The sequence below is a fragment of the Diplotaxodon limnothrissa genome, linkage group LG4 (assembly GCF_057381915.1).
Source record: "Diplotaxodon limnothrissa isolate DT_005_m linkage group LG4, D_limnothrissa_male_GT1.1, whole genome shotgun sequence".
In the NCBI taxonomy this organism is placed as follows: Eukaryota; Metazoa; Chordata; class Actinopteri; order Cichliformes; family Cichlidae; genus Diplotaxodon; species Diplotaxodon limnothrissa.
The window spans coordinates 18,599,236-18,610,636 of NC_140599.1; positions in this window are offsets into that span (position 1 = coordinate 18,599,236).

Sequence of the window (11,401 nt, forward strand, 5' to 3'; positions counted from 1 at the left end):
TGAGGTATTGTGCTGGGGACAATACAAATATGCTTTGAAAAGAAAAATAGCATCTTTTCTCCTGAACATTAAAGCAAACAAAGCTCCAAATGTAACTCTAGTCCAAGTATATAAGTAGAACAATTGTCATTTATTTCATAGCACAAGATTTTCTGAAAGATTCTTGTACTGAGAAACTAAATCAAGCGAGAACTTTGAAGCAGTGAATCAGGTTGTCATTGTAAGTTGTGTTCCAGCTGCAAACAGATTAAAAAATCTGCATTTTCCTCTGATGGTGTGGTTAAAATACCGGCAGTGTTGACATCTGATTTAAATCTGGTAATAAAAGATATGTGGTGTGTCTGGGTCGCGGCTTCAAAAAAAACACACACATGCTGTAAAGTCAGGACAGAGTCAGACATGATAACACATATACCTATGAAATTTCTCTTCCTGCCTCATCCCACCATTTAGCCTGATCACAGTGCCTGTCAGACAGCTTCTTAAATGTGAGCTGCTTTATCTGTCTGACATTTGCAATGACTTTTAGCTGAAAATGTTTGCTGGAGCTTAATGGCTGACAAATATCAGTTGATTTTACTGAAATGAGCTCATCTCAAAATATTGACTACTGTGTTTAGGGAATATTCTGTATTATTCTTTTAAGACACGTTTCTCTTTCCTGAGCTGCGGTGTAAGGAACACAGGTGACGAGTTCAGCTGTCAAATGAATATCATGAGTCAGATTGAAAGTTATGAAGGTAAGATTTCATCTCTGATGGACTGCCTGAAATAATTTTGGAGCTTTGAATAGAAAGAAAATAGAAGAAATAGAGCAATTTCAGCAATTCTGTCCACTCTACCACAACCCCTGTAGTCATGATTTGTGTCAGTATTTCTTAAGACTAACCCCACAACTAAAGTTATCCCTGGCATTAATCACCCTCACTATAACAGTGTTCCTTCTTGCTTTTTCTGTTTCCTTCTCCTTCAGTTTCATCAGCCAAACTGTCAGTCATGTATCTGCTCAATAATTCTTCATCTGATAAAGAGAAAGCACAGCCCACTGCTGCTGCGGAAACTGCCTCAACCTGAGACTGGGCCGTGAAATTGGAGTGCCAGACAGGCATTAACCTGGCTGGGTATGTACATATTAATATGCTCATTATCGGCAGCATGGGGAGACACGTGGTTTGTGGCACACCAGTGACATTGAAGAGGGCACAATGCAAAGGCACACGCGTTTGCACTGGGAAATATGCTTGTGCCACCATACAATAAATATATTAAAGGCCCAACAAACAAAAGACACACAACCCAGCCCATTTTTACACACCCACATTCATTTTCAATATTTTTGAGTTAATTCCCTTAGCAGAAGGTGTAGGACAGCATTATTAATCATGTGCAACTTCCAACAAAAAGCCAGCCAAACAACCCCAGGAAACAAAATGTGACTTGTTTACGCAGAAAATTAATTCTCTGTCATGCGCATCTTGTTTAAGAATTAAAGAAATTAGCCTGCGGTAAAGACATATCCATGGTGCATGTTTGACCTTGTTCTCTGACTGCCTGTACAGGCCTATATGAGGCGGCTGTAATAGACCAAAGACAAAATGAGTGTATCATGATATCAAAGGATACAAACTACTTGTCGGGCATAAAGTAGCGTGGAATCGACTTTAAAACACAATAAATCGCTTATGAATTCCCTTGAGTTTCCTAAGACACGGGTTTTTTAATCATCTTTATGTACTTTGACATTAATACTGTTATTAAATTTGTTATAGGATTATTAATAGCGATATTAATAATAGTAGCAGTTTTGAGGGGTTTGTTAAGAGTTTACACCATAAATGTTGATCAAATCATTGGAAAATGTACTCAAAATTCTGCAGTCAGAAAACTGCAGTTAAAATGTAACACAGTGATCTTAGAGTTGATGATTAACTTCTGACTCATATCTTGCTATCTAGGCTCAGGCAAGAGTTGATGTCCCATAGAAAAAAAATATGTATTTTCTAGTTAAAGAGCACTTAGTTCACTTACAATTCGTTCCACTATCATGAAACACCACTCATTGTGTGGCCGGGTTCTATAAGTACACACCGAAGGCTTTTGGATTAGCATAATGACCAGCTGCAGACTTTAAAAGCTGTAATCAAGTTCCTCAGTGAATCTATAAATGCTAATTAGACTCACTGAAAACCTCACGTTCAAAAAGGAAAAACACAATTTAATTTGCCTTCCAGCACTGTTTAAGTGTTGAGTAAGTTGAACAAATGAATCTGAAGAGGCCAGCTTACTAGAATTCTCCTCTTTTATCTCACTTTCCATCCATTTTCTTATCCTTTATTGAGATATTACAACCATCCAAAGTGTCACGGAATACTTTTTTGATTATGTTAACAGAATTGAAGATCTCTGGTTGTGTTCTCAGTGCATTTACAAAACACATTTTCTTATAAGCCAACTCTTTATGCAGTCTGTCAGATTTACTCCCAGGGAACTGGAGAAATATTAGTGCAGCTTACTCAGCTTTGGGCCAGGATAGGAGGGATGGGACACAGTGCATGAGGGTAGCCTGCGGTGCTGATGAATAAAGGTACTGAAAGCTATATTTCTGTAAGAGAACCTGAGGGTTGGTTGTGGGTGGAGGGTATTTCACATTTTCTCAGCATGCTTCATAAACCTAACCTGAGACACTCCACATTAGTTGTATTAGTGAACTGTGTACATGAAATACGTATGAAATTAAGTGCAGTCATGTTTGAAAATTTTAAAACAAGACTACATAGCATGTGTTAAGCAGTGGTAACAGTGGCTTCTGTGGCCACAAGTGCAAGAAATGCAGGACTCTCAAAACCCTTTATTAGGCAGAGAAGGTAAAAAAAAAATCTGAATCCCAATTTTTTAAAAGATGACGAGCATGAGGCTATGACAACATGAGGGTTTGTAAACAGACACTCTGACAAGATTTCAAGGGAAAAGCAGGACTTGCACACAAGGTCATTACAGAAGATCGATATGGGAGCATAACAGAACACAGCTGCTAACAATCAAGACAAGAGACGGAAAGTGAACCTAAATCCAATACACAAGAGACAAACAACTACTGAAGTCAAACAGGAAATAAGAGCCAAAAACTAACATTAATAAAACTCAGACATTGAAGAAAAAGAGAGCGATAAACTGGGGACATGAATAAATTAAAATATAAGCTGTAACTGGAACAAAGAACTAAAGACTCAAAACCCAAAGAAAGTACATTAAGGTGAAAACAAACTAAAAGCCAACTGGAGGATATTGGATAACAGAATACAAAGTCCACAACTCAAAACCCAGGATCCAAAAACCCAGAACCGCGAAAACAAGTGGGAATTATCGGAATTTGGTGTACAAAATTCTGCATTGCTAAGCAACCAACTGTAGTACATAGCAAGCACAAAATCATCATCTTTCTAGAAACCAGCAAATCTACTGCTCACGTCAGCGGGTAACTCAGTTTTGCATGTGCCTAAGCTGAAAAAATGTGTTAATTTTCAGAACATTCACTTTCAACATTCCTCTTAACTCTAGGATGTTGAATAACAGCCATTCGTAGCAGTGAAATAAAAATCTAACACCCACACACAACCATCACTTTAAGCAAGTTAACAATATGTAGTAAAGGAAAGTGTTAAAACTAATGTTCTGGCTTGAGTAAAGCAGATTTTTTTTCTACAGTGAGCAACTATGGCAACGTCCATCCATCCAAATTTCTGCCACTGATACAATTCAGGGTTGTAGTGGAGCTGGAGCCTCTCCCAGCTGTCACAGAGAAAGAGAGGCAGGGTACATCCAGGGCAGGTTGCCAGTCTGTTGCAGGGCTAACAGAGAACAATTCACATTCACACCTAGAGCCAACTTAGTATCACCAATTTAACCTAACACAATCCATATCTTTGGACTGTAAGAGGAAGATGGATTACCTGGAGAGAACCCACACAGCCATAGGTCATGACATGCAAACTCGACACAGAAAGGTTCCAGGCTGTATTCAAACCCAGGATCTTCTTACTGTGAGGATAAACGGCTAGCGGTACTAACCAGCCCACCACTGTGTCGCCTGCTGTGGCAACCTCCAGAGCTCAAAAATGAAGCAAGTTGGTAAGGCTGCAGTTCCTTAAATGGCCGCTCAGGGCTCTAAAAGCGAGTTAACCCTGATTGGCCACCACCTCAGCCTGGTACAAAAAATGATTTTGGTTTGTATAACTTTTTCTATTCTATGTATAAATTAACTTTAAGCCTTTACCATTTAAAGGTAAGTATTAGTAGCACCACTGCTTTTAGTGACAAGTGAATGCTTTTTGGTGTAGTGCTTTGCTGTTATAGGACAATCCATGAATAGACTGTATAGTTTATCTGTTTTCTCACCAGCCGAAAGTATACAATTTGTTCTTAGTTGATAACAAAAATAACTTGCTTGTTCTGCTATTAATTAACTATTTCTACCTTCGCATTCATAGACAATTTATGAGCAGAATCTTTGTGGAAATGGACTTGACCTATCATCAAAAACTAACAAGAAAACTGGCAACGGTCCATCAAATGAAACAATGTAAGACAGAGTATTTAGCATAGGATCCTATGTATTCAGTTCTTAACCTGTATTCACACTGGAATTGTATGTGTTTGTTCAACTTTTTATTCCCTACTGCAAGGTCAGGCATCTCCTGAGCTCGACTTTTATCATCCAAGTTTTCTTGGATTGCATGTTTGGTTAGGAAGTGGGAATAAAAGAGATAACACTTACCCTGTGAAAAAACAATCATAATTACACAAATTACTGTAGAAAGGAGAAATCAGATCCCTCTTTAAAGTGTGTTAGTGGCAGCAATATAAGTTGGACTCTAAAGCAAGACCTAACAGGCATTTTTAGGTTGAACAGATTTCTTTTTACTGGAAAAGTCTGCACAAGAGGTGATGCCAACAAGGAGTGTTCTGGGGAACTGGGAAAGTGCAGAGGTAGGTTAGTCCAAGTAAGGATATTTGAAGATATGTCACAAAGTAGTTCCAAAGGTAGGAAAAGTGAGTGACAGAGATTTCTTTTAGGTGTCTAAGAGGATACTCTAAGGGCTGCTGGTTACTCTGAGTTGGCAACAGGAGGCATACGAGGTTGGGCAGGCAGACGGGTGGTTATGGAGAGTTTTCCTGTGAGGGATTCTAGGGGGAATGAAACAGCTCAGCATCAGCAGGTAAGTTGGTCTGGGAAGAGAGCTACTCCATGGATACGCAAGAAACAATGGAATGGAGGGAGCCAGCGAAATTAAACTTTGGAAATTATGGGAACACGGGAGAGCCATATGAGCCTGATTATTAAGCAGGGCATGCAGACAATCTGACAGCGAATGGATACAGGAACTGTTCCTTAAGTGCAGGTTGGTGACGAGGCTGACGTTCCACAGGTATGGTGTCTGAAGAGCAGGAGTGCCAGCATGGACTGAGAGAGTTAAAGCATCAAAGAAAGAATAAAATGTATTTCTGTGACAAATACAGTGAAGTGTTAATAGAATTAACTTGAAATTTTGGATTTTTTTTAACTTAAAATGTTTTTGCAGTTACAGAGTTGATCTCATTTTTTAAATAATTGAGAAGATTTGTAGAAAATCACCCTCCTGTGTATATATTGTCCGCATCTCCCTCTGTTCAGTGTGGTGTTCTCCCTCTATTTTGCCTCTTTTTTTGCCGGCAATAAAGCTATAAGTTCAACATTCTGTTTGCTGAGTCCTGCATTGGAGGCCCACTACCCATTCGCCACACTCCCCACTCTACATGACAAAAAGAAAAGAAGAGCTTGCTCAGGACTTATTATGTAGATATATATTGGCAAATTAAATGTTACAATGAGCAATTAAGCCCAAGTAATAACTGAAGATATGTACATGACACGAAGAAAAAAACTGCAATATAAAACTCCAAAGAACTTCTATTTCATTGCCACAAGTTTAAATAGCTAGCTAGCTATTTTACTGAACTAGCTAGCTAGCTAAGTGAGATAGATAATCTTGGGAACTCTCAGGACTATTGAGCCCCTGTTGATCCCCTCTAAGTTGTGGAGTATAAGTTCAAATCTTAATCTTATCACTCAAAACCGAGTGTATTCTATTGTTTTTATTATTTTTAATTTTATTTGATGTATATATAATTCAAGATGGAAGGAAAGGAACTTCAAGTATTTGAACCATGGTTGTTTTGTGGAGACAACCAAGCCTTTGGCATAATGGATTAGAGGTAAATATTAGTATTTTCTCTGATTAAGGCTTGAATCAAAATTGTCAATTTCCTTTTCTGCAACAGCATCATAAGCAGTTGAAAGCAGATGGATAGATTAGCTTGGGAGGAGATTGTACATTTGCTTAACATTTTGCTGTAGTCCTATGAGACCTCTGATCTAATGAAGACACACGATAAGCCAGGCAAAAGTTGGCATGGGACATTTTGGCTGAGAGAGGAAGTCAAACAGGGAGCCAGGCCCTGATATTTACTGTAGAAGACCAAATGCCAAGATTAAATGGATCGGAGCCATTTGTCTGCTGGATTTATAATAGAATCTAAAAATCCATCTTAATAATTTACAACGTCCATTGTTCATTTGTTAATTTTAAACCAATAATTAACTATAGTTTTATATTTGATTTATAATCATTTTTTATACTAATTTGTCTTATTTTATTTATTCACCTCTTTTCTTTTTCTATGTAAAAACTGATTCAGCCTGTCTAAAAGATTTTAATGGAAATAACACAAAGCAAAAATCAAGGAGGCAATTCCAGCTCAGCTGTGTCAGGAATAAGGCTGCATGGAATGATGCCTGTTTGGATTGGAAAACTTTTACTCATCACTTCCTGTCATCCTGATTGCATGTACCCTCATGAAATGTTTCTTGGGGTGGAATTTTCATATATAAGAGGAAGACACATGTCAAGATTTTCATCAAGTTTTAACAAACAGATTGACATGGGGACACACATTATGCAAATAAGCCACCATGTAGTAATTCCCTAAGTTGGCAGTGTCATACTTAAGATGATTATATCAAAATCATTCTGTCTATTTGAATTGCATTTTAATTTGGGGGTACAAAGCTCATTCCGTCCTTTGCCACTGTAAAATAAGAGCATGAATATGCATGAAGAACAGTTTAATACAGTAATATCTTCTGATAGCTCTCTAATGTGTGCCAGTGGAAGTGCTGAAAAATGATATTGATGAGATGTGCTGAAACAGCCATCCCACCCCCAGCACATAGAGGTCAGAAGACTGTCTCCAGTAATATTTCATGGTAACATATAACACAAAACATAGCCCCCAGTTGAAATATGAAGCAGTCCATGTTTTTAAAAAATAAAACGAATAAAAATAATTGAAAAAAAAACCCTTCAGGAGACAGAATACAATGGACATATCCAAATGTTTAAAACTTCTTGGCACAGACGCACGCATGTATGCCCATGCAAATACACGCCCTGCTGCTGGCTGCTCTGAGCCACCCCCTAACTAAAACCACTTGTTTACTCAGTGATCCCATGCTGGCTTCCAGACCACAGTGACCTGGGAACAGGGCAACTTTCAGCAGCCTAGCCTGCCCCGTAGCCACTGTCCCTGGCTAAAGATCAAGGCTGTCTGGGTTTGCTGAAAACACAGCCACTGAGAACCCAGACTATGTAGGAAGGAGAGAGCAAAACAGGCAGTTGTGTTGACAGGGAAATTAAAATACACAAAAACATGTCTATAACTGTGCTCCTGCTTTGTGAAAATCGATTGTTTCTAATGAATAATACACTGTTATTTAGTAGTGCTCCAAAGAAACATCCAAAAGTGATTGCTTGTTGTTGCTTGTTTTTAATCAGCATGTCTTCTGTTGTTTTTCTTTTTATTAATAATTATGTCTTTTTGTAGTTCAGTGCAAAACTGATTAGGTGCAGGATGATAAATATCATCAGCAGAACAGAGTCAGCAGAACAGCTATATTGTACAAGTTAGCACAAGGATTTTGTCAATATTTCTCAAGAAGGAAGTTAGAGATCAATGAATTCATAACACAAGGGAACCACAAAATCAGCCCTGACATTGCAACTTTAAATAGGTACTGACAGTTGTCCAAAGTAACCCAAAGGTCACCGGTAAACAATGTGACCTTAATCAAATTTGCACCTAATTTGTTGTGCTTGGAAAATCTTAAGGAGGATTCTCTGTGGCAGCTGCAAATTGTAGATAAAAAGAGTATTTAGCTTCTTAGCAGGCTCCCATTAAACATAGAGACAAATTGCTCTTTCTTTTTTTTACAGGAAACAATGTTTGCATGTTAAGCAACTTTCTGAACATTGTGGTGTAAACAAGTTTCACACCTGACATGTTGCAGTCAGGATAGGGCCAAGTGGAGCCATCAATATGCAATTACTCTAATGCAATTAAACATGACTCTTCCTCTGCTCTTGTAATCGATACCGATCATTTCCTCTAATCACAGGAAATGTGTCGTCAAGGTCCAGCGGGGGTGTCATTCCTGTAATTAAGCATCTCGTCACAAAAACCACCAAGCAAAACAGGCCACTCGCTCCCACTCTTTAACCTCATCCTTCCTCTACAGTATCCGGTGCTGTCTAATTATGGGCTTCCAGGATGAAAAGTCTTGGCCAAAAAACATTTTCCACAAACAGGAGAGCCATCATCACAAACAAGGTGGCACTGTAATGAAAAGGGAAATGTCTGCCTGCTTCTCAATTGACAAGCCGAGTTTTGTATGAAACACACGTATCTGTTTTTCTTATATTTGGATGTCTGCCATGACTTTTAACATCTAAATTTTGGAGGTCTAGCCAACGCCCTACAATGACCCATGTGTGAACATGCGAGTGGGAGCAGAGCAGTAACAGGATGTGGCCCATGAGGGATTAGAGCCATGCCAAACACTTGTGTAACAAACAGCCTGTTAAACAGCCAGAGCCAAGAGGAGAGAGTGAGCCCCAGTGTCTACCATACACAAAACAGTGAACAGAGCCACATCATCGTACTACTCTTGGTTGCCCTGGTGACCTGTAACATGTCATGCTAACCTTGCACTGTGGGTAAAATAATCTTCAGGCTGAGTCATCCCAATAAGAGGCAGAGCATAGCAAGTCTGTTTTATAAAGCACAACACACCGCATCAATTTAATGATCTTATGATAAATTATGATATAAGTTTGTCTCTTTGTCATCTTGTTGATCCATGTAGCAAAATTTTAAATTGCAAACATTTATAATGATTTTTGCCACCATTTTTAGAGTCATCTTCAAATTTGAAATAAAATTCAGCAATAGTTTGGAAATATTGTGAGACCCTGCTTCCTAATCTCTTGGGAGTGTAAAAATCTGTATACATTTACTATTGAGTCATTATAAACGATAGGATGGGTGTGCAGGGGTGTGACACCAGATATTACTGTCCTGTTCTGAAGATCATTTCAAAGGGGAAATCATACTATACAACAGTTTGTCCATGTTTACCCTGCCTACCAGACAGGGTCATTTCTACTCGCTTGCTTTCAGCCTGGCAAATGTGGGCTGACCAAGTCTTTAGTTCTATCTCCACAGCTGGTTGTGAGAATGGCAAAACAATCAGTGTCTGGTCTTGTTTGCTTAAAAATTACACAAATTATACAATTTTCTCTAAAACTATAGTGACAGAAGGATTTAAACAAGAGCTTCATATTGCATGAAATTAATTTACTTAAATTCCTCTTAGAGTGACATAGAGCATTACAAATGACAGCTGAAAATACATTCATCTTATGATGGCACACTTATGTATCACACTGTCACTGATTTAGATAATGAAAGGTTTTTTGTTTTTGTTTTTTTATGTGAGGGGAAACATCATATGTTTGGGTAAAATTGGTATTTGCATAGGAAAGCAAAACTGGCATTTTATTATGGATTTTCATCATTATTCTTGCAATGATAAACATTTGGTTAAGGTTGGGAGGTTGGGAAACAGCAGTCAAATATAGTACTTTGTGGTCCTGTACCTTGAAATTAGCACCGCTACCTTAAGTATAGGACCTCAGTAGCCTTTGATTAGACCATGTCCCCAATATCTGGGGCTGCACACTCTATAATGCATTGATCCATTAATTACCTGTATCTTACATTGACATCGATCTGACAACAATTTTCTTGCTGGCCACAGGGAGCAATTTATCTTTCTCTTCTTTTTTTTTTTCTTTTTTTTTTTTTTTCTTTTTTTTTTTTTTTTAAATGACATCAGAAACAGCAGTATGCGACATTACGTGATGGCAGAGCTTCAGTTCATCCTTTGTCATTTTTTTTTTTTTTTTTTTTTTTTTTTAATAAATAGGACAGGGGGAATGAATGAGAGAAAGAGGGGGAGAGAAAGAAAGAAAACCAAAGGGGAGAAGAGACGGTGAGAAGGGGGGGGAAGAGAGAGAAAAAAAAGAAAAGAACTCCTGGGTCACCTGTATGGAGAAAAAAAAAAAAAAACAAACAAAAAAAACAAACAGAGGAGACAGCAAACAACAAAGAGCAACATAATAATAGAGAAAACAAAGCACCATCACAATAAACTAGCTAGTCATAGATATCAATATTTACTAAATAATAAACGATATTGTGCAGCACGCAAGATAGACAGCGCACAGTGTGCTTTGAGGCAGCAGCCAAGAAAGCTTTAGTCCGCATCTGTGAATACCCATGTGTGCATACCTGTGTGGATCAGCATGCTTGCATTCCAAAGGTTTCTCCATGTAATGATCTGCTAGGGAGTGTGGGGGGGCCACAGCCCCGTCCTCCAGGGTGTGAAGCAGGTATGGAGGAGATCAAAACTCCAGACATCCAGAGGCCCCCAGAACACAAGAGACCATGGAAGACCAACAGAGGGGCAGCCGCGCCACTGTTCCAGTAAGAGCTGAGGAGAGTCCCAGATGAGGGCTCGCCCAGCAGCCGCGGAGCAGAAGTCAGGGGGAGTTGCAGTGACGCGCCCGTGAGCTCCGCCGGCCCCCAGCTGTGCCTGAGTGACCGAGCCCCAGGCCGAGAGGCCGGGGGCACCCCACCTCCAAAGGGGCCCGAGCGAGCCCCAGGCCCCAGGCCCCGACAAGCGGCCGCCAAGGAGTGAGCCGGTGTGTACCCGGACGCCCACCCCCAGACACAAAGAACCACCAACACACCGACACCTGAGGGAGTCCGCCACCGGCAGGGGAAGTGGTGGTGGGTGGAGATAGGCGTCCAAACCTTGGAGGGCCTGAGGTGTCCCCAGAGAGGTGGCGTCTGATACCCAACCTGACATATAGACACAGACATACAGGCACACACAGACACAAACATCCATTCCCACCCTCATGCTCTCATATGCACTCACTCCACACTCAACCAACGTGGAGAC